The following is a 23077-nucleotide window of genomic DNA, read 5'->3' on the forward strand; positions in this document are numbered from 1 at the left end:
CAGAGGTCCTTAGCTGCAGGGCTATATTTTGCTCTTGGGGCATATGCAGATTTGAAGCCTGGATGAAAGAGAGATGAGGTTGCACCCTCTGACCATCCTCCTTCTCTGCCCTTCGCCATTAGAACACAACCCCTCCTCTAAACAACTTTTGAACAAATTATCTTAACACTAGGGTTTTAAAGGGGCCCAAATTGTTAGCTTGACACTCATATGCCCAGTCCAGCACTGTGAGTACACCCTGTTTCAGCTGCCCCTGTGCCCACAGTGAGTGAGCTGAGCCTCAGAGAGATGGGTGGCATGGAGAAAGAGCACCCCGCCCTATCTCAGCAGGCCTGGAGGCTTCTTCCCTCCTTTACAAATGACCCTGAGGGCCAAGAGCAGTGTCCCAGTGTAACATGGTACCCAGCAAGATTTTTTCATTGTTCTGAAATGACCACTGAAGCCCACAGCCAAGAACAAGAGTGGGCAACTAGCCCACATTTAACGTCCAGAGAACTACTAACAATGGGGTCAGTCACCTGACAGCAGGACTGGCTTAGAGATGACAGTTTGGAGACCTGGCCTACAACCACGCCCAGCCCCTGGGACAGAAGGGAGGGCAGGAAGGGAGGAAAGGAGCTGTTCAGGAAACGCCCTATTACAAAGAGAGAATTCTGTCATCCTCTGCCCTGTGGGAACGGGAAACCGAGCGTTTCTCCTCCCTGAGGAAAAGGAGGGAGGTCCCAAGAGAACATGTAAATTTGAGGAGGTGCTTTCAAAATGAGAAGACTAGATTTGGTTCCCTAGTTAGACACCTGCTTGGTCTCCAGACTTCCACCGGCCTCTAGGTGACCAGAGCTGGGAGAGAGAGGGGGTAACGGGGTCACAGGAAGACAGGAAGGGCCAGGGTCATCCGCCCCTGCCCACTAAAAGGGTGTAAAATGGATCCCACCTGGTCGTAGCTGGTGGCTTGGCAGTTCTGGCCAGGTCAAAGGACAACTGCTACGGAGATGTGTCTTCCTCTGTCTCCTCACCCACCTACTCCAAGGGGCATGCCAGGATGGTGAGAGCAGGCACCAGCGAGAGCAGTGCGTGCCCTGCCCGCCCCCTCAACCCAGCCTGCAGCCTCCATCCCAAATGCTTAGCACTCCCAGTCTAGCCTGCTCTGGGGGGAAAGAGAAGAGCTTTAAATAGATGTGAGATCTGCATTTTAAAATGAACAGAGCTGAGTTCTTCCTAATTGCAAGCAACTGAACTTTCTGTAAGTAGGCTGAGCCATCACCAGGCTTGCTGCTATCCAGAGGGGGAGGCCTTCACCATAACACAGCCGGGACAGTTTCCAGGAAATCAGAACAACTCATTTCATGTTCATACTCTGATGAGTTGCAACTGCTTAATAAACCAGTTATGCTAATAAAAACCGATTGGCTGGAAACTTTCTAACACCTGGAGACAGGAGAGGGAGGCACACACTCAGGGACCACAGATATGACCAGGGATGCGGCTGCACAGCAGAGCCCAAAGGGGTCCCACTGCTGAGGCCAGCTGGGCTCACTGTGGAGGGACAGCTTCCACTGGGGAGGGACAGGAATGCCAGGCTGGGGTCTGGATTTGAGTTGACAGTGAGGAGGGAAGAAAAGGGGCCGAGTGCCTCCATGTGGCATTCTGCTTGTGGAAGTTCATTCCAAAAGGGTGCTGACCAGTTGCTGTGCGCCCTGGTTATTAGGCCCCACAGTGTAGAACCTGTGGGGAAAGATCTGGAGGTTGAAGGACATCACGCATCATGGTGCCTTTGGTCCAGCCACCAGGCTGTGGCCTCCTCTGAGCTCACAAAGTCCCAAGGCTTCTCTCTTCCACAGCAGTGACCACACTGGATGATCACTGACTGCTCAGGACGCCATCTCTCTCCCCGGACTAAGAGAGTCTCAGCGGCAGGGAAAACCTAATTCATCTCTCTCTCCCCAGTACCCAGTGAGGACTTGACCCATAGGAGGTGCTCAGTGAGTGTTTCTTGGATGAATGGCTGGATGAGTAATGGAATGACTGACTGACTGACTGGACGGATAGACGAATGTGTGAATGAACCCATTGAAAAACAAGCGTCATTTTTCCCCTATCATGTTCCCACTATACAAAGGCACCCAGGCTCCAGACTGAGGCCTTAGATAATAGGAGATGTCTCTGCTGTGAAATGTCTGTGACCTTCGGCCTGACAAACCTAATGGCAGGCCTAACTAAAGCAAACCTTGCCTTCCAGAGTGATCACAAAACAAAGCTTCAAGTGTCCAATTGGAAGACTGCGCCACTGCTTATTTTCTTTTGCAAGCTCAGCTCTTCTCAGGAACAGGTTGGACAGGGCTCTCTGAATGAGGGACATAATGGGTCCAATTGGAGTCATTCCACTTTTCTACCCATGGAGGGAAAGACCTTGTCTTTGCACACCCTATGTCCCTAGCAGGGAGCTTCTTGCCCAGGACTCAAGTTTCCAGTAAATGTTTGTTGAGTGCATGTTGTGGAGGGAATTTGCACATTGAATGGAAGCAATTCTTCCCAACCAGTGTGCTGGGGCCTTTGCAAGATATTGGATAGGCAGGGCTGGGGGGCCGGAGACCCAGAGCAGCCTCCCCAGGCTGCAAGCCCTGAGCACTGCCAAGAGGTGCCCTCTTACCTAGGCATCAACTGTGCAGCCAGCTGCTGAACGTGACCTGCCCTTCATAGACAAGGTATGACTGAATGGCGGGAGTGGGGAGCCATCCTGAATCTCTGCTCACTTGTGGCCAATGCACCATTTTGTGACATCCCTGATATCTGCAAGTGACTGCTCTAACAATGAGTACACTTATGCAAAATAGATCTTCACTGATAATTTTCACAAATTCAAATAGAAATGTTTGACTGGATTCAAAATCCATTCACATTAACCAAAGAAATTTCAACATTACAAGTGCCAGAGAAAGAAAAGAAAGGACTGTTCGATTCTTTAAACATAATTATTTTTTTATTTTATCATTTACTGGATTGAACAAATTTCTAGTCAGTCTATTGAGTTTAAAAATCTTGGTCAGAAATTTCATGTAGCCATTTCAGGTATAAAACCTGATTATTAAAAAAGAACAGGGGCAAATTCAAGTTTCTCATTAAGAAACAAATTATTTTATTTGTACGTATACAAATCCAATAATTAGTATTTTCTATAACATTTTTATGTTATTTCACTCATCCTAATTATACACGATAAAGGAAATATAACGAATTGTTTCATCTAGCCCCATAGATGCCCCCAAGTCCCCTCCGTTAACCCCCACGCGCAAGGCAAATGTTTCTCTGTGTGCCAGGACGTGAACGGATATTGGAAAGATGTGAACAGAGGGCTGCCTATTCCAACTCCGAAGAGCTAGCATTCTTAAAATCCTTGTTAAAAGTACGAAATTCTGGCACAAGCTTGGATTTTAATAACTCAAATCTCTTTTAACTGGAAAAATAATGTCAGAGGTCAGACTCTAGAAAAGTGGTAAAACTTGGCTGCCAAAATTAGTATGTGGTGGATTATAATGAAATGGGATCCATGTTTCCTCATCTTAAATCTGGATTTGTGACTACAGTGGAAGCCATGCTGTGTGACTTCCAAAGCTAGGTTATAGAAAGTGATGCATATTCTTCCTGGTATTTTTGATACACTGGTTCTTGGAACTCAGCTACCATGCTGTGAGGAAGCCCAAGCAGCCCCGTGAGGAGGTCATGTGTAAGTGTTCCGGGTGAGCTCCCAGCTTTAACCAGCACCAGCCTGCCAGCCATGTGAGTGAGACATCTTGAAAGAGGATCCTTTGGCCCCAGGTGGAGGCACCCCAGCTGACACTGCATGGAGTAGAGACAAGCTATATCCACCCAGCCCTGCCTCACTGGCAGCTTTGTGAACAAAATAAATGATGGCTGTTACTGAAGCCACTCAATTGTACAATGATTAGTTACACAGAAATAGATAATTGGCACAACGAAGAAACAAAATAATCAGCTAAAATAGGTCAGAAGAGGATAAACTAGCAATACTTATAAAAAAGCTTTCAAAAATGTATGTTCCCTTAAATCCAACCATTCCAATTTGGGGAATCTAATCCTGGTGAACAAATTAAAGATGTGCTCTAAGATTTCACCACAAAAATATTCTTCAAAGTAGCGAAAAGCCAAAAACAACCTCAATGTTCAATAGAGAAGTGGGTAACTCAATTATGGTACATCTAATTCTGTTGGTCCCAAATCTGGTCATTAGAATCACCAGCGGATCTTTTTAAAGAAAAAAAGAAAAAGAAGAATCCCTCTCCCCAGTTCCCTTATTGATGAATACTAAGGTTGTTTCCAGTTTGAGGCTATTACAAAGAGTGATGTAATCTATTTCTTTAGACATTAATCCTAAGGTATTGTTGCTTTTATTCTCATAAGATATATTCTTAGAAGTGAGTTGTCTGCATCAAAGGTATGCACAATTTCAATCACAATAGATAATTTTCCCCAAAACTTATAGCAATTTACAGTCCTACCAATAATATATGACTTCCCATTTCTCTATGCCCTTGACTGCCCTGGGTGCTACTGATTTCTTAAATTTCATCGTCATCTACAAACATTGATATTTCATTTTATCTTAATTTGCATTTCCCTGATGACTAGTGAACTTAAGCAAATGTCTATTTTCTGTTTACATTTCCTCTTCTGGGAATTTCCTCTTTATGTCCTTTATTTTTTTCCCCTTGTGAGCTGTTAGTCTTTTTCTTATCATTTTGTAGGAGTTTGTTTATTAAAGGTATTACCATTTGTCTATCACATAAGTTTTAGGTATTTTCTCTCAGGCCTGCACTGGTCATCATGGCAGTCACCAACTGCCTGTGGCTATATAGATTTAAACTAATTTAAGTTTAGAATTTAAAATTTATTTCCTCAGTCACACCAGCTTCATTTCAAGGGCCCAATCACTACATGTTGCTAATGGCTACCATACTGGACAGCTCAGGATGAACATCTCCACCACCACAGAAAGTTCTCTCAGCACTGACTCCAACCACCATTTGTCTTTCATCTTTGTTTATGTTCCCTTTGGCCATACCTAATTTGAAATTTTTATATAGTTAATTCTGACCATCTTTTCACTTCTAATAGTTTTATCCTTTTTTTCAACCCATGAAGAATTTACTTTTGCATATGGTGAGGTTGTACATCTAGTTTTATTTTCCTCCAGACGAGTAGCAATACAATTTGCTAAATAACCCATTCTCTTAAGTATACAAGAGTTTGTTTGTAAATGTTAAGTTGTACAATGTCTGTGTAATCAAACTGTGGTCTTTGTTCTCCTTCATGACTTGTGCTTTGCCCTTATCCTTACACCATTCTACCCCACATTTTGACAGGCAAACACTCAACTGCATTTTCATCTAGGTCTCTACTGCCAATGCTCCCTCCCCATTAAAGATGGGGAAACTGAGTCCTTGGAATGGTAAGTAAGCAGCTATGGAATGGTAAGTGAGGTGACAAGAGCAAAGATAAAGGGACAAGACTGTGGTGGTGAGATGCATTTTGAGTGCAGCCAACTTGCAGCTGGAGGATGTCACAGAGTCCACGGTCCCCTGGCCATTTCCTGCATGTCTGCTGCATGGTGCTTCCCCCACAGCTTCCTGGGTTCAGCTACAAGGACACAAAGATGACTTAGACCTGAAGACCAGTTCCCTCACCACCTTCTGTTCTCACAGGCTCCAAAACCTCCTCCCTAGCTGATGTCCAGGCATTCTCAGTGACCCCCTCTGGGCTTAGTCTCTGCCAAATGCAGCCAACCTGGGTGCAAAAAGTGTGATTGGCCCCAGGAAATGGCACATGTGATTCAGATGAAAGATCCAGTGAAGAGGCCTCCCTCAGAGGGATGACTGACTAAATAATTTGTGGGGCCCAGTGAAAAATGAAAATGTGGGGTCCCTTGTCAAAAATTAATGATTTCAATAGGTGACAGCAGAGAGTTTAACCAAGCATGGGGCTCTTTGAAGCATGGGGCTTTAGGGGAGGAAGAAATTCTCCTCTACTCTTGTAGGTTCTTCTGGCTGGTCTGAGAATTAAACTGACATGAGACAGAATAGCAGGAGAAAATCAAGCAAGGTTTAATAACAAGTATACATGGGAGAAACCCTGGAAAACAGAGTAACTTGACAAAATGGCTGGACCCACCACCTTAAATAACATCTTCAGCTAAAGACAGAAGAGGATGTTGGTGGGATTAGTTTGGGACTTCACAGGGGAGGAAGGCAATTCACATGGACATGGAAAAGCAAATGTTTGGTAAACAAATGTCTGCCATGCCTTGCATAGCAATGAGACATGGAGAGGACTTTGATCAAATGGGCCTTGCTAAGTTCCTCCCTGTCTACCACACCTAGTTCATATTATACTATTGTGGGCTGATGCCATGGCCTAGGGGTTAAGTTTGGTGTGCTCCCCGCCTGCCACCCAGGTTCAGGTCTTGGGTGCAGACCTACACAATTCATTGGCAGCCATGCTGTGGCTGCAACCAACATACAAAATAGAGGAAGACTGGCACAGATATTAGCCCAGGGCGAATCTTCCTCAGCAAAAAAAAAAGAAAAAATCACCAACATATTATACTATTGTAGGGGAGTAGAATTTACCACCTCAAGATGTGTCTCTTTGGCATGAGGATTATTTTGGGCTGGCTATTTTTTCAAAAACTGCAGACATGGGAGAAGCTCTGAAAACCAAGCAGAAGTTACCCTTTGTAAGAGACATTTAGGTTTGTAAGGGAAATCTCCATTTGTAAAGGTGTCTCCCACTCTATTATCTCTAGAAACTCTTTTATCAATGTGGAAGGCAAGGACTTAAATCTGCACAATAACTTTACTCTTGTTTACTGTGCTCTTTCTAGTAATCTCCCATAACTGACTTCCCCTATCCCCAACATCCTCCTTTGTCTTTAGCTGAAGATGGTATTTAAGGTGGCAACCTCAGCCATTCTGGCGAGTTACTCAGCTTTCCTGGGTTTCTCCCATGTATACATGTTATAAAGCTTTGTTTGACTTTCTCCTGTTATTCTGTCTCATGTCAGTTTAATTCTTGGACCAGCCAGAAGGACCTAGAGGGTGGGGGAATTATCTTCCTCCCCTACACTATAGTTATCTATATATCTAGCTTCTTCCTGGAACAGACCTTCTATCTTAAATTTTTTTAGGCAGCTAGGGGAAACATCAAAATTTCTTCCTGAGTCTTTTGTTCTTAAAAATAATCTAGTCAAAGAGGCACATTTTGGGGTAGCAAATTCTGCTCCCCTACAGGGCCATCAAGCCATCCCTGCTCCTAGGGGTCACAGGCCCAGGGAACTGGGCTGTGCTAACGCCAAGCTCCCTCCTCATTCAAATTGAGGTGCTGTCCTCTTCATGGCATCAGAGCCTGGAGCCCTGACTGCAGGATTTGGTGGTGCCCCATCCTCCCACTGCTCCCAAAGCCCTAGACAGTGCCCCAAAATTAGGGGCTCAGGTTTAATTCTCCTAACTTAGAAAATCCAGCTCCACAGAGACCCCAGCTCCCAACCTCATCTTCACCCCAGCACATCTGAATCACAGCTAAGGGTGTGGCCTGTGGTTGTGAACTCACCTCTTAGCCCACTGCAAAACAAGCAAGAAGCCAGTACAGGGCCACAGGAAGGACAGATCCCATGTTCTGGAATCAGATAGACCTGGGTTCAAATTCAGCTCCACCACTCACCATCTACATCACTCTGAGTCTCAGTAAGGGATGCTACAATCTGCTTCCGGAGCTGCCATGAGGATTAAATGAAGTAAGAACTAGTGCCTGGCACATAACAAGAGATATATGAGTATTCATTTATTGATTAGAATAAAATTAAGAATGTTATATAAGCATGTAGAATTTGGAATTGGAAGAGTTGGGTTGGAGGTTTTGCTCCATCTTTTTCACCAAAGAGCCTTGAGAAGTCCTGTGGTTTATTTCAGCTTCAGTCTCCTGGGCCACTTCATGGAAATAATGGTCAGGGCCTTCGGGTCTTTGTAAGAATCAAACGTGCCTCTGGTGCCAAAGCACTGATAAGCAAGAAGCAAATGTTGGCTGTTGCCATTGTCATTATTTTTCTGGTCATCAGAGTCCCTGGCCTTCTGGGGCAGTTGAAATGATACTGGCTCAACACAAGGTTGACATAAGGGAAGCCATATTGTAGAAAAGAAACCATATTGTAACTTTGAATGACCTCTGATTAACTAACCCAGCTAGATACGCACCCTCCAGGAGATATGCATGCTCTGCAGATTTTGTGGCCCCTCCCAGCTGCTACAAACTGATAACTTTGTTCTTTTGAGTTTCTTAGGAATGTGATGACACCTGGACAGAAGAGTCTATGCTGATAGCCACCATCAATGACAACTGAAAGATCAGGGTATAGGGCATTGCTTCGGTCTCTGATACATAGCCAGGAAAACAAGATTATCAGGGACTAAGACCAGATGTCTGCCCGCCCCCTGCTCCCAGAGACCAGCCCCCTATATAACTGGCCTGTCGTCCCTGTTCTGTAAGACAAGGACAAGACAAGGACAAGGACATTTAGACATTAGTGAGCCATCTTCCCCCTTGCTAGCAAGCTGTAATAAATCCCTTTCTCACCTACCACCTTGCCTCTTGACTATTGGCACGTCTTGTAAGCAGGCAGATGACCCCCACCTTGGGTGTAACAGAAATAGCACAGGATCCATTCAGTGACATTAACTGTCAATCTACTCGGTGGCCAGCATTGTACTAAAAGCTCAGTGTATGGAGGTAGGTTGGAGCCCCTGCCCTCCAGAAGCTCACTTTCTCCTGTTTGTGAGACAAATAAACACCTGACTTATACTGGAGAGAAGTGAGAGTAGCAGCAGATGTAGCGCACAGTCCGGAGGTGGGCATGGTCACCAGGGGCAGGGAAGGCCTCCTAGCCTGGGCATATCAACTAGAGGCCTGGCTGTAGCTCTCACCAACTGTGTGATCTGGGCCAGGGACAGAGACCTCTGTGAGCTTTCGTTTCCTCATCTGTAAAGTGGTTAAAGATCGAATAAAGCAAACTATGTGCAAGCAGTCTGTGAATGGTAAAGTAACAGATGTTGCTTCCTACTACATTCTCATGAATATCAATGATTATGCAAATTAGATGGGCTCCTTCACTCAAATTCAGATCAAGGAAGTTCACCTAGAGGTTGCCTGGGGTGAGGGATGGGAAGAAGCAGGGGCCTCGGATCTGAGCTGTTTAGATCTCCATCCAGGATGGAGGGAATTTCCTGAAGGTGGCTTTGCTGTCCCCGGTTCCTTTTATGAAACACTGGATTCTTCCTGCATCCATAAAGATGAAGACATTCTTTTGCAGGGATTTAATTTTGGGGCTGCATGCCTGGCCCCTGAGAAAGCCCAGGCTTCCTCCTCCTTTTGAATCTAACCCAGGCAGCTTTGTGTGCTCTAGATAAACCTGCATTCCCCTTAATGCTCCTGGAATTGCTTACTCACACCGAAATCCGCTGCCTCAGGGGTTTCCAGCCAGAAGTAAGCCTTCTTTTCATGGGCAATCAGGCAGTAGCCCAGAGCAGAAAGGGGAAGTGGGGGCCCTGCATGCCCCACTGGGTCACTGTAGACAGTGGATCATAGAGGCGTCCCCTCTCCCTGACCCCAGGCAATGAACCCTGGGGGGGAGGGGGACCCAGGCCTGGGGAGGTGTGCAGTGACAGAAAGGGCATCTACATTTCCACTATGAAATGAGGAAACTGAGGCTGGGCGCAGCACTGGATCTGCTTGTGTCAATACGTTGGTTTAACCCAGATCTGAATCACCACCCGGAGCCCTCACTAGCTTATGGCTGAAGTCACCTTTGATGCTTGCCAGGATATATGTTTTGTGCTGTCACTGATTGAGAGTCTGGATGTAGAAGGTGAATGGGACATATTCACAAAAGGACCTCTGCTCCTCTGCTTGCTGAGGTAATTCTCAAGCTTCAATCTCTAAAGGCTGCATTTGGTCCAGGGTGGGGCTGTATGTGTTGTTACTGTGTCTGTGCATGTCAGGTCTGTGGGGGCTTTTATTCAGCAAACATTTATTGTGAACCCATGTGCCAGGTATCATGCCAGGTGCATGGGATTCAGGGGTGAATAGAGTTGACGGAAACCACGATGCCCTGCCGATCCCTGCAGCGAGAGTGGTAGAAGGAGCATAGGCTGTGGATCTGGAAAAGGTTGACTTGGTCCCAACTCTTCCACTTACCAGCCATGTGTCCTCAGGCAGGTAGCCTGTTCTAGATTGCGGTGTCCTCATCGGCAAACTTTGTGTGACTCTAAAACCTGCCTCTCAGACCTGTTTGTGGGGGATCAACTGATGTTTTGTAGGTGAAAAGGTCCATCCCCTTTCTGGGCCTGTCACTGCATCTGTAAATTGAGGTCCGTCTCTGCCATATTCCTGAGGTCCACTCTGGGTAGTACAGTGCAGTGGTTAGGCATATTGCCTTCAGGACCTGACAGTCTTGGGTTCAGATTCTGATTTTGCCACCTACTATGTGACCTGGGGCATGTTACTTAACCTCTTTGGACCCCAGGATTCCCAACCATAAACCGGAGATGATAATAGTGCTACTCAGCTCAGACTGTGAGTGTGGTAATTAAATGATGTCCTTCAAAAGTAAATTGAAAATTAAAATTTTGAAGTAAAGGACTTTGCACAGAGATGTTCTCAGTAGGCCTTAAATAAATGCGAGCTATACTTTTCATTATTCTTATATTAATAATATATAATAAAATAATCCAAAGGATAATACAAAATATTTTTCTATCTTTCCACATATGTGTCTTTGGACCAGGCCCCAAAAAAAACAAAACTGGAAACACACTCATGTTGCACAAAGACAGAGTTATCAGGAACCTGGAAAACAAAACAAAACCTTTGGAGGATCAACTGCAAAGATATATGCTCTGATGCTCTGTTTTGTTGTCGTTCCAAGCCCAACAGTGTCTCACCCAGTGACCACCAGGTACTTTCAGCGTCATGTGTCACATGGGAGAATGGGGAACAATCAGCCCCATTTTTACATGGCCCCATCACTGTCCCACCAGCCCCTAACTGGCCTTTTCCTGGCCGAAGGAGGAGGCTGGGTCTCGGCTGTGACTCTCCGCTCCTCCCAGCAGCCTCTTCCTGTCCACCCCGTGGCACTCCTAAGCCACTCACCACAGTATTGCACTCGGAGCAGAGACTGCCATGTGTTGAGTTGCCTTCTGTAACTGCAACTTGGTGAAGATGCGAGGGTCCTCAACCTCCAGAGCAGAAAGGGCTCTGAGGGAACACTGACTCACTCATTACCCCCAGGTTCCAGTTTACTTAAAAGGAAACTGAGACATAAAAACATTAAAGACTTATGTAGGGTCATAACAGGAGTTGAGGATGCAGCCAGGATGGAATCTGGGCTCTTGGACTCCCAGATATGTCAGCTGGCATTACAGCTATGCATTGGGGTTACCTGGGCATAGCCACAATGCCACACCTGGACCAATTAAACCAGAGTCTCTGGCGGTGGGACCCAGGCATCAATATCCAGTAGCCAAGGCTATACACTACTGCGTTAGAGCGCAGAGACCCCCTCTGTGGGCACGAATGGCCTTGGTTCACATTCTTTTTGCACTGTTCCCAGCCTAACTCATGCCCAAGCCATATGCTGGAGATTCCAATGTAATTGGCTACACATCAGGATTATTCAAAACTCCCATATGATTCCAACCTGCAGCTAAGGTTGAGAGCCACTGTTTTAACGTAACTTCTTAAATTTAACTTTAAAACTCTATTTACTCTTTAAGGAAAATCATGATACTCAATTGGATAAAAAAAATAGTACCTGTTCAGTTGGGATGCAATGTATTGTGAATAATCTGTATTGACATCCTAGAAACAGAAGCATTTGCAGTTATGGCAATATTAATCTGTGGTTTTGTCTTTACACGTCGGTGTAATTAGACTTACTTCTATGTCACTCGATTACTGCCATTTGCCAATTCAACAGAAATTTATTGAGTTTACTTTAGTATAAGCAATGTGAGTTTAAAGGATCATTCTGAATCAACAGCATAATAAATAACTGTCTTTAATATAACAGAAAAAATATAAGTTTAGTTAGTACCATGAAATGTTCTGTCTTAATATATAATCCCTAAAAATGGAGTTTAATGGGTATCTGTCATTTGCTGAGGAAAATGTCTGGGATGGGACTTTCACTCGAACCAAGTGAAAATCCTGGCTCTCACTTTTTTTTAAAGTAAACTGCCTAAAATTCCAAAGCCCTTTAGCCTCTTTATTTACCTCCCAACTATAATGAGGAAACCTCAGGAATAGGCCCCCCAACCACCCAACCACTGTTCCCATGGGAGAGACCCTAAGCCCAGTCACAGAGAGCATATTTTGAACGAGCAAAGTGAAAACCTCACTAAGCACAAAACCAAAAGCTGCCCCAGCGTACTCTGGCGGGAAACACAGACCAGGGCCCCGATACCCGCGGGGTCCTCCTGTTCGCATCCCCTGCTGTCCTGAGGCATCAGAGCCAGAGAATCAGGTTTCCCCAAGGCACAGGTGACCCTCGGGGTTTCCGGAGGCTGTGAGTGTCAATCACCTACCCTTATCAGTTCTCCGTCCAACACTTAGAGTCACAAAGCTGGCTGGAAAAGTGATAAGGAGATGTGACTGGCTGGCGAAGAAGTTTAGATGAAGCTTTGCAGGGCAAGATGAAAACTGACATTTGATTTCCCGGCCGCAACGTCCACTTGACCTTCTCTGCAACTCATCCCCCCGCCCCCAGAGCCTCTCTGTGCCCTTCTTCTTTGCCCTAGCCTCTCCCTGAGTCTCTCCTTTTGACATTGGGTGACACATTTGTTTCTGCACACAGAAATTGGGACATGCAGCCCTGGATAACTATGGAAAGTAGTGGATTCTTTGCATTTTCTAAAAAATCAATTAAAAATGTAAATTAATTTAAATTTTAAAATTAATAAATAAACCAAAGTTAGCAAAGTCTTTACCCAGCAGCTCCTGCAGGTCTGAGGCAGGGGGCCCAGCATGTTCTGCTCCTCCCGGCTCTGCTTCTAAGCCCACACCCACATGCCATTCATAAAGTCCCTACTTTGAGTCTCCTCCTCCAGCCAGGATTGGTCCTCCAGAGGTGCTGGCTCCAGGCCAGGCCCCATCAGCTGCAAATCTGCTAGAGCTGGATGAGTCGGCTGCGCTGTGTGGCCTTGATGGGATTAGGCCGGGCGGAGTTTGAGTCTAACTGGTAAGTGAGTTCTCATGCATACGAGCTCACCGCCCAGTTATGTCAGATTCTTCCCTCTTGACTCTTGACCTTCCACACTGATCCGTGTAGAGTCTTTGGAAACCAAAACTACCGACATGGCTTCAGTTGTGGAGACCTTAACCTGGCTGTCTAGATCAGGATGAAACCAAAGAATAATCATCCAGAGTTTAGGAATGGATCTCTATACACTACTGTGTTGTATGAAGAACATCAACTTTGGATTCCACCTGCCTGCCATCCACTTTCTGGTTGTGTGACCTTGAGCAAATTACTGAATCTCTCTGGGCCTTAGTACCTGATCTATAAAACAGAGATAGTACCACCTCCCCTGTGAGAATTTTTGTATGTTTCTTTGTGGGGGACATTAGCCCTGAGCTAAGATCTGCTGCCAATACTCCTCTTTTTCCTTTTTCTTTTTCTTTTTCTTTTTTTTTTTTTGCTGAGGAAGACTGGCCCTGAGCTAACATCCATGCCCATCTTCCTCTACTTTATATGTGGGACGCCTGCCACAGCATGGCTTGACAAGCAGTGCAAAGGTCAGCAAAGGTCAGCACCCGGGATGGAACCAGCAAACCGTTGACCACTGAAGCAGAATGTGTAAACTTAACTGTTGCACCACTGGGCTGGCCCCTGCTGTGAGAATTAACTGAGAAAAGGGATGGAAAGTGCTTCTGCTTATATCTAAGTCCAAATCCCACATAAGCTACTTCCTGGTTACGAAGGCTTCAGCAGGTCTCTTAAACTCTCTAAATCTTAGATTCTTCTGAAAAATGGGGATTATAATAGCTACCTCAAAAGGTTGTATAAAATCAAATGCATGACCTTTGTAGTTAATTGGACTGGATTTAAATCCTGACTTTGTCATTTACTGGCTTGGTGTAAGTCACTCTGCCGCTCAGAGCCTCACTTTCCATATCTGCAGAATGGCTGTGACAATCCTATCTCACAGGGTTGTGGTAAAGGTTAAGAGAGGTAAGCCAGAAAAAATGTTCAGCACAGAGACTTCAACAGATGTATGGCTGATGTCATTAACAAGATAATACAGGCACAGACAGTGATCTTGACCCAGGAGTTGACCACCAGCTGGCAGCTATTTCAGCTAATGTTCCAAAAGGTGCATTGCTTGGGCCACTTGGATCGTGTCCCAGGGTCAAACCAGTCAAGTCCTATAGATGACCTTCTGCTCCATCTCGATCCCATAGACAAGGCACCAGTTACCCACAGGACTTTGGAAACCAGCTCCTTATTCTGAAGAAGAGATTATACAGCTCCAACCCTCTGACTCTTGAAGGTGAAGTATCAAGGGTCCAGGCTCAGAAAAACAAATGGAATCAAGTACTCTGGCCAATGGAACAATCAAGCCAGTCCCAGGACTTGAGGGGGTGACTGCTGTGATGGTCAAGGAGTCCAGGCATGTGGGAGAAAGGAATACCCTGACTTGAGATGGTCTGAGCTCACTCTAGGGTCCCTAAGGTCAGCCTCCTGGGGAAGCTGGAACTGCACAGGGACAACACACTCGTTCCTATTTGGTCCAATCCTATTTGGTCCACATGGGAAACTGGAGCCCAGGGTGAAATCTGCCAAAATCTCAAGGATGCAGCTCTCTTGTCTTTGACCCTAGATCAGAACATGCTTATGACGTAGATCAGAAAGCGGGTGTTTTCAGAGAAGAGATAGGAGGCCTGAGTGGTGGGAGGAGGAGGAAAGTGGTAACTGACCAACCACCAGACCTGCAGGGCCCAGTCATTCCCTCTCAAGGACCCAAATTGTGACAGAGGAGAAAATGCAACGGTTCGTTTGTTTTTCCATGAAAGCAATTGTCCTATTTCAGGGCTCTTATAATCCTTGTCTTCACAACAGGGCCTCAGTTTCTGTAAACACCAACAGAAGCTTGGAAATTATAAAGGTAGTCTGGAACGTTCAAACCTGGAGAGTGTCTAAAAATACAACTCCTTACTCTCCTCCATGCCTGATCCAAAAGCTAATGCTTTGGCAGGAAAAGAAGTTAAATTTCAAAGATCCCTCTTCTCCCGTCTTGCTTCCCCAGTCCAAATGACGTGCACAGTTGGGTGTTTAAATAAGAGAGATTGCTTAAAAATTACATTTCTTGTACCCTTTCCATTGAATTCACTTGCACAGGGCTTTTTCACTATAATTCAATTCATCCAAGAGGCATTGACAAGCCAGGGACTGCTCTAGATGGTGCGGATAGAGGGGTAACTTCAGTCTCTGCACCCAAGGAAACGAGAAGCTCATGGCTGATACTAACCCACATTCTGAAAGGGGCCATGCATTCTGCCTTGGGGAGACTGAGAGAAGGTGACATTTGACCTCTGCCTAAGAGCAGAGAAAAGGGAAGGGATTGAAAGGCAGAGGGAACAGCATATGCAAAGGGATGAAAGTGTGAGGCAAGAGCCCCGTTGGGGAACAGCAAACAGCCCAGGGTGAGGTGACGGTGTGAAATAAGGCTGGAGGTATAAGGTCAGGGCCAATCTCAACACCTTGGACATCAGGTTAATTAATTAATTGGGGTCCTATCTGGCAGGCAAGAGGAAGCTCTGGGGTTCTGGTCACATCTGATTCTAGGTACCAAGGAGCAAAAGGCTTAGAAAGAGACCGGCAGCAGAGGAACCAACTGAGCAGCTGCTGCTCAGGGCGGGTGAGAGGTGGTAAGAGTTTGAATTAACACGGTGGCAGTGAGGATGGCGCCCTACTCTTTAATTTAATTTTAAACTTAACACATTCTCTAAATAACTAAATAATGCAAGTAATGATAATTCTATTTGGGGAAAGATCTACAGGCCAGATGCTGGGCTCGGTTCATCTTTGTATATTGTTTCATTTAATCCTCTCAACAACACTGAGCAGTACGTATTTGGGGTGGGCTCACCCTTCCTAGGGGCAGCAGGGTCATGGAGAGCAATCAAGCACACAATGTTGACTCATTAAACTCCAGTCAACAAGCCCCGTCATTCTCCATTCCAAGGTCCCTTCCAGGTAGCATGGCCAACAAGTGGATAAGAGGAGACTATCACATTGCAACCCTTGGTTTATTGACACTGGTCACAGCTGTGCCAGGCATGCACCGTGCCCAGGACACCCACGGGCTGAAAACTCCGTACAGCCCTTTGATTTCGCACCACACACTGCTCCACCCCAGCCAAGGCTTACTTCATTGGCACCTGGGTTTTGTTATTAAAATGTCATCAACATGAAGAGGGGGCCACCTACTCAGGAAATCTGGAGGGGCTGCCCACACAATTTCATCATAGCTGGAACTTCTGCCCCACGTGCCCAATCACAGCCTGTCCCCTTGGTTCACTCACTCCGTGGCCCCGGAATTAAAACGCTCTCCAGCCTCCATCTCTTCCTTTTGTTGTGTCTTCATGGCTTTTTATTGAAACGTGTGCTAAAACCACTAATTTACATATCATTGAAGCTCTTAATATATATCCTCTAAAATATACTTTCATGTATTTGACTTGAGTTTTCCCACTGCCAATACAGTAAACTTTCTTAGGGACCAATTCTACTCAAAGTATCATCATCCTCTTTTTGTAGGATAGAAAAACAGATTCAGAGAGTTTAAGCAACTTGTCCAATGCTTCACAGCTCGTAGGAATTGAATCCCAGATAGTTCTGTCTCCATCTGATTTCTCCCACATCACCTTCCCTTTCTAAGTGCAAAGAAAAGTGAGTGGGCATAACCTTCAACACCACTCACGAAGATTCCACGTCATGCATGCCTTTTGAAACAATTTACTATTCATTAGCCCAGACACCAAAGGACGGTCATGGTCAAGGAGGCAGGCTTGAAGGTGAAACAAAATAATTGCTGAGATGTGGAACCACGCCCTGCCCATCTTTCAGGGGCACCCTGTCCAAACAGTTCTCCTGAAGATCCCACCCTGTGCTTTCTGTAACTCCTTTGGCCTTGATTGACTCTCGTGGGTTACGAAATCTCCACCCTTCCAGCTCTCCGGCCGGGCGGTCTGTCACATTAGTTTTGCATCTCACATAATCCTTTCCTGCCGACTGACTGGTTCTGCCACAGCCTGTCTGCCCACCCATTAGTAAGTTCCTTATGGGCAGTGCTGATAGCGACCCTCAACCAGCCAGTCCTGTTCCCCCAAAGCTGGCACAGATGTACCTGCCCCATGGTTGGGGGATAAAACAGGCTGTGGAAGGGACTGAATCAGGACAGGCAGAGGGAAGGAAGATGATCGAGTGCCAAAACCTTTAGAGCACGCTGCCCTGCCCAGCTGTGTTCAGGGGCTATGACCTCTGTCTCCTCCCGGGTCTCCATCCGGCTGGGCTCACTTCGCCCAGTTTAATGAGCTCAGGAATGTGCTCAGTTGAGACACCCAGTGTTTGCTCTGGCCTGTTTGAGCAGAAATGTGCCCCAGGCTCTGCTCGTCTGCTTGCAGGACTGCTCAGTTCAGTCCTCAGAGAACATCAGTGGTAACAGGCAAGCCACACCCGGAACGGAGGTCAGCACCTGCATTTAATATATTATGAAGAATAATAAATATCTACCAGGCATGGCTGCAGAGAGGCTGCAGACCCTGGACTGGAAGCCAGGGAAGGCACTTTCCTTTGAAGTCAGCCTGCCTTAGAGCTGGAGGCAGCTTGTCAAGAACCAGCTACTTTTCTCTGAATACTTCTTGGCTCTGAGGGCCTTGGCCAGCATCTGCCTCCCTCCAAAGCCCACAAGCCAGTCTGATCGCTTGTCTAGGAAGCACTGTGTGAACATCAGGTGTGTGCTGGGTTCTGAGGTGGGGCCCTGAGACACAGAGTTGAACCAGAGCTCCCAGGCAATGGGGTAAGAGAGCGCACTAAGCAGACTAAATGTGACATGAGAGATAATAGGAGCGCAGAAATGGGGCCAGAAATCCCAACCAAACTTGGGGTCTGGTTATGATCCTAACTCAGGGCTTAAGAATATAAGAAAAGACAAGAAAAATAATGATTGATATTGGAATGGTCCCAGAAAAGCTGGGTTGTAAGCATAAAGTGGAACAAAAACTCCGACGGAGCCAGGGCAGTAAAGTGTGTCCAGGCGGAGGCAAGTGGACGGAGCATTTGAGCTGGATCTCAGAGCATGGGCGGAAGCGAACGGCTGGAGAGGCGGACAGTACAGACTGGGGAGCGTCTTGAAGGCCAAGCAAAGGAAAGCAGCCCCTCAGCTGGGAGCCACGAGGAGCAGCGGTGACACAGCACCCCACACAGCTGTCTGTCTCTTGTTTATCCTCTGGCTCCCCCTCTGGAGCATAAACTCTGGGAGGACAGGAAATTTGCCTGCTTTGTCCATTGTTGCTTCCAAAGTGCCTAGACTGGCAGATAGTTGACTCTCAGTAAATATTTGGTGAGTGAATGAAGAAGCAGGGAAATGATTTCCTGGGGGAGGGACAGTTTAGGAATTTAAGTTTTTGTTAATATTGGTCCTGGTGCCAATATCCTTAAAAAAAATAAACCTCAAAATCAAGTTTCCCATCCTTGCCTTCCATCACATGCTTTCACTTTCCTCACATGACCCAGTCGTCCTGGAGAAACCAGAGTCTGCCCTCTGCCTCTGATAGCCTCCAACCCTGGGGATTTCCATTCTGGGAGCACCCCTTACCGAGCCCACTCTGCAGACCCAGATCACGTGCTTCTTAATGGAAACTGGACAGAACCAGTCCAGAAAGGCAGCCTCTCTCTGGGGGTTAAAGACCAGGGCTCAAGTCCTGGATCTGTGCCTTGCTCTCCGGGAGAAAGAAAGAAAACCAAAGGTAGAGGCTTTCAGAAACCTCCATGAGCAGAGCCGTCTCACTGCCCACATGCCCAGACAGCCTCACCTAGCTTCCACACACCTGTTTCTGAACTGGGCCTTCTGGGTCCTGAGTAACTCTCAGAGACTTGTTCTAAAAGGACCCCACCCCCATCCTTCCTTACTCTGGAAGCCTCAGTGGTTCCCATAGCCCCCACCACCCACTCCTACCCCCTCCGCCTGACATTCAGGGCTCTGTACACCCTGGCCCCTCCTACCTTTCCCACTATGTGGTCCATGACATTCTTTTTTTTTTTTTTTTTTTTGCTGGGAAAGAGTCACCCTGAGCTAATATCTGTTACCAATCTTCTCTCTCCTTCTTTTTTCCTCCCCAAATCCACAGTACGTTGTTGTATATTCTAGTTGTAAGTCCTTCTAGTTCTTCTATGTAGGACGCCACCACAGCATATCTACTGGCAGATGAGTGGTGTGGTTCTGCACCTGGTAACTGACCCCGGGCCACTGAAGTGGGAGCACGCCTAACTTTAACCACTAGGTCATCAGGGTTGGCTCATGGTCCGTGATATTCTTGCATGAAGCCTACATCTCGGCCACATTAGACCAGCCAATGAAATGCAAACATGCCCTCGATGTTCCTTTTCCATCCTTCATCCCATTGTGGTTCTCTTCATTCAGGTTACCTGTTCTATCCAAATTCAAAGCCCAGCTCAGATGCCTCTGAGATGCCTGCCTGGATTCTGACAGTCAGAGGAAGACCCTCTGCTCTGTTCTGCCCCAGGAGGACATGTGGATCTGTCTCCTGGTCTTTAGTTCCCCACCCACTGTAGCCATTTTTCACTCTACCTTCTCTTGAAGGACAAAGGCTGTCCTACTCTTCTAGTACCCTGAACGCTGAGTGTTCTGTCTGCTGTAATGAGTGCCCACAAATACTTATCAAAGTGGGTGGTATTGGCTCTTCTTCTCTGCGCCTCTAAGATTGCCTTCTCCACAGCAATGATGCAGACAGAATGAGGGAGAAAAGGTGAATTTACGAACTCTTGGCTAATTTGCACTGACTGGAAGCACATCAGTGGGAAAACCATCAGGCAATCCTCATTTACACAATGCTCTTGGGTATCTAAGTTCCACGCATGTCTTTATTTCCATACTTGAACTTCTTCCTCATAAGGTCTCAATCGTTGTTCTCTCCACAAACTCCTCCCACGCTTCATAAGTTCATCCAATGTCGTGTGATTTCAACTTAGACCTGCATATATCATTCCCATGTCTCCAGCATCTTGCCAAAGGAGACATTTCCTTCTACTTTGATACAATCTCTGTCTACCACACAAAAGAAACGTCAAAATACACCAAAACTTGCATAAGTACATGTAGAATCTGTCACACACATATTTCCTATGCACTCTACATTGAACAACCAAGAAAATCAGAAAAAAATGATCCATGCAGCACCAGCAGTGGGACATGTTGCCAATGCCCCGACACATATCCTCTTGGCTCCACCTTTCCTGTACATGCCTGCTGCTGCAAACATCTGCAGTGCTCCACCTGAGGGATTTTTCTCACCTTGGGCAGGGGGCAAGCTGGACACACTCAGGAGTTAACACTTCTGGGAGAAAAACACCAGAGTTATCTCACCCTCTGGCAGACATGTCTGAGCTATGTTCTCCCCGAGGTCACCAGCAGGACTGAGACCAAGTTGCCCACAGTAGTGCCCTGCTCACACACTCTGTGTTGGTCTCTTTCTCCTCCCTGTCTCACTTGCCCACTCAGCCTCCTAAATAAACCACTTGTACTCAAGTCTTTGTCTGAGGATGTGCTTCTGGGAGATCCCAGCCTAAGACAATCTCCCTACCATTTAAACCCCTTTTGCCAAGAATATAGTATCTGCTTCTCCTGCATGCCCAGGCTCTCATTTCTGGATGGAACCAGCAGGAGAAAGATGGAAGGAATTCTAAAACAAAGGGATTTTGGAGTGAGACCATCAGGGACGACTGTCACACATCTTCAAGTTTTAGAGCTGTGATGTCTGTAGGGGTTGGCCAAGTTCAGCTACATACTTCTCAAGTGGGGTGTCTAAAGGCATCAAAGGAGAAGGGATTTGCCCCGTCACCCACTAGATAAATGACAGAGCTGGGACTAAGATTCTAGTTTCTTGACTCTCAAGTACAGGCCTGGATCTTCTGTGCCATATTGCTGTGAAAGGGTTTAACCAAGTGAGAACTCTCTCCTAAGGCCACTGGCTAAGTTCACAGCCAAATGAAAACAAGTTTTACCATCCCAACTCTCTCCCATGAACCTTGCAAAAACTTAAGAGGGAAATACTTAGCCCTTTCAAAATCCATGTGTCAATATGGCAAAGAGAAGTCAATTACAGAAGCAGTTATCTACACAATTTAGGCCCAAAGGAGGTTTGCCCTAATGATAATCATTCAAGCAATAGCCACATCTCCAGACTTCTCCTTGGTCTTGGTCAAGAAGACCAAAGTCTTATTAGCAGAGAGCAGAGAATCTCAACCTCCAGTTGAGCAGTCCAGTCCTTAGAAAGGGAAAGATGTAGCTCGAGAAAATCTTATCCAAATGCCTGTATATTTTCCATAATACACTACACAAAATTGTGTGGCTACTAGGACCTTGAGAAGATCGAATGAAAAAGGCTAGGAAAGGGCGTGGGCTTACGTTTCTAAAAGGCAGAGAAATGCTACCCAGAGCATGGGCTTGTAACTCAGGCAACTCCCTGCATAGCAAGTCCCCTTACGTACTCTCTTCTTTGCCCTGGCCCCAACTGGTGAGGACACATCAGAGTTTCTCAAAAGGATAACTGTCTCCTGCAGAGCACAGGAGCTGTTTTTAGAGCTGTGAACCTGTCTACATTTCAGCAAAAGCATTTTGATTATGCATTGTGAAGGTGAAATGTAAGCAACCAAAGATAATATTCAGTCCAGGCCCCAAAATACCCGCACAGCCCATGTACACACACAACTAAGGTGTGCAGAGGGTGATTCAGCCTGGAAGTCTTCTCAGCATGTCTTCAAATATATTTAAAAACAACATATTTTATTAAAATAATATATTGTTGTTTTTCTAGCTACCTTCTCAGGATGTCTTCAAATATACTAGAGACAATATATTTTAATTTTTTATTATAATATTTCTATAAAAACATATTTTAAAGTAAAAACCGAAGAGTGGACTAAAATACCCCGATCCTTTGATCCTGCAGTCTCCGTTCTTGGCATCCCCTCCCAGGGAAGCAGGAGAAAATAGAAAGGGAAGACTATGCACAAAGATGGTCCCTTCAGCAATACTCATAATGGCCACAAAACTGGAATAACTAAAATGGCCACTAGGAAAATTCAGTTAAACTGTGGTGCATCCATTCTATGTGAAGTTGTATTATTAATCCAATTAATTGGATAGCGTCATAGTTTTAAAAGACATCCACAAGACCTTTGACTCTCATCCCATGAAGAGGTGGAGCCCTTGGCCGCCCCCCTTGACCCTAGGTGGGCCTGTGTGGCTGCCTCAGCGAATAAAATGAGGTAGGAGTGATGCTGTGTGATTTCCAAGGCTGGATTAGAAAGGTCCACCCAGCTTCTGCTGGTCTCTCTTGGGACACTCGTTCTATGACCCTTGAGCTGCCAAATAAGGAGACCAATGCCATGATGCCCCCATGTGAGAGCACAATGCCTGAGGCATCCTGGCTACTCCAGCCCCAGCTGTGTGAGCCTTCCCAGCCCAGACACGTGAGTGAAGAAGAGTTCGAGAGGACCTCAGCCCCAACCACCTGAGAGACCTGAGTGAGAACTGCCTGCCTGAACGAGGTCACTGCCTAACTGAGCAAAATAAATTAGCGTCATTGGTTTAAGACATGGTTTGAGGATGAGTAGTTACACCGTCATGAATAACTGAAACAGAAACAGTGATTCAGAGAGGTTTCAAATCTTATTCATAGCCCCATAGCTACTAAGAAGGGAAGCCTGAGCTGG

General features: G+C 46.1%; 1 long non-coding RNA gene and 1 other non-coding gene across 2 annotated transcripts; both read right to left on the reverse strand.

The window, feature by feature from the left end:
- Positions 1-5176: 5176 nt before the first annotated feature.
- On the reverse strand, positions 5177-13038 carry LOC138924331 (uncharacterized). The gene is made up of 2 exons (XR_011439336.1): positions 7621-13038; positions 5177-5652 (listed from the first exon to the last, which is right to left on the reverse strand). It is a non-coding gene; the product is annotated as an uncharacterized lncRNA (long non-coding RNA).
- MIR184 (microRNA mir-184) lies at positions 12640-12709 on the reverse strand. The gene has a single exon (NR_032780.1). It is a non-coding gene; the product is annotated as a microRNA mir-184 (primary transcript).
- Positions 13039-23077: the final 10039 nt, after the last annotated feature.

This window comes from Equus caballus, chromosome 1, assembly GCF_041296265.1.
Source record: "Equus caballus isolate H_3958 breed thoroughbred chromosome 1, TB-T2T, whole genome shotgun sequence".
NCBI classification, from domain to species: domain Eukaryota; kingdom Metazoa; phylum Chordata; class Mammalia; order Perissodactyla; family Equidae; genus Equus; species Equus caballus.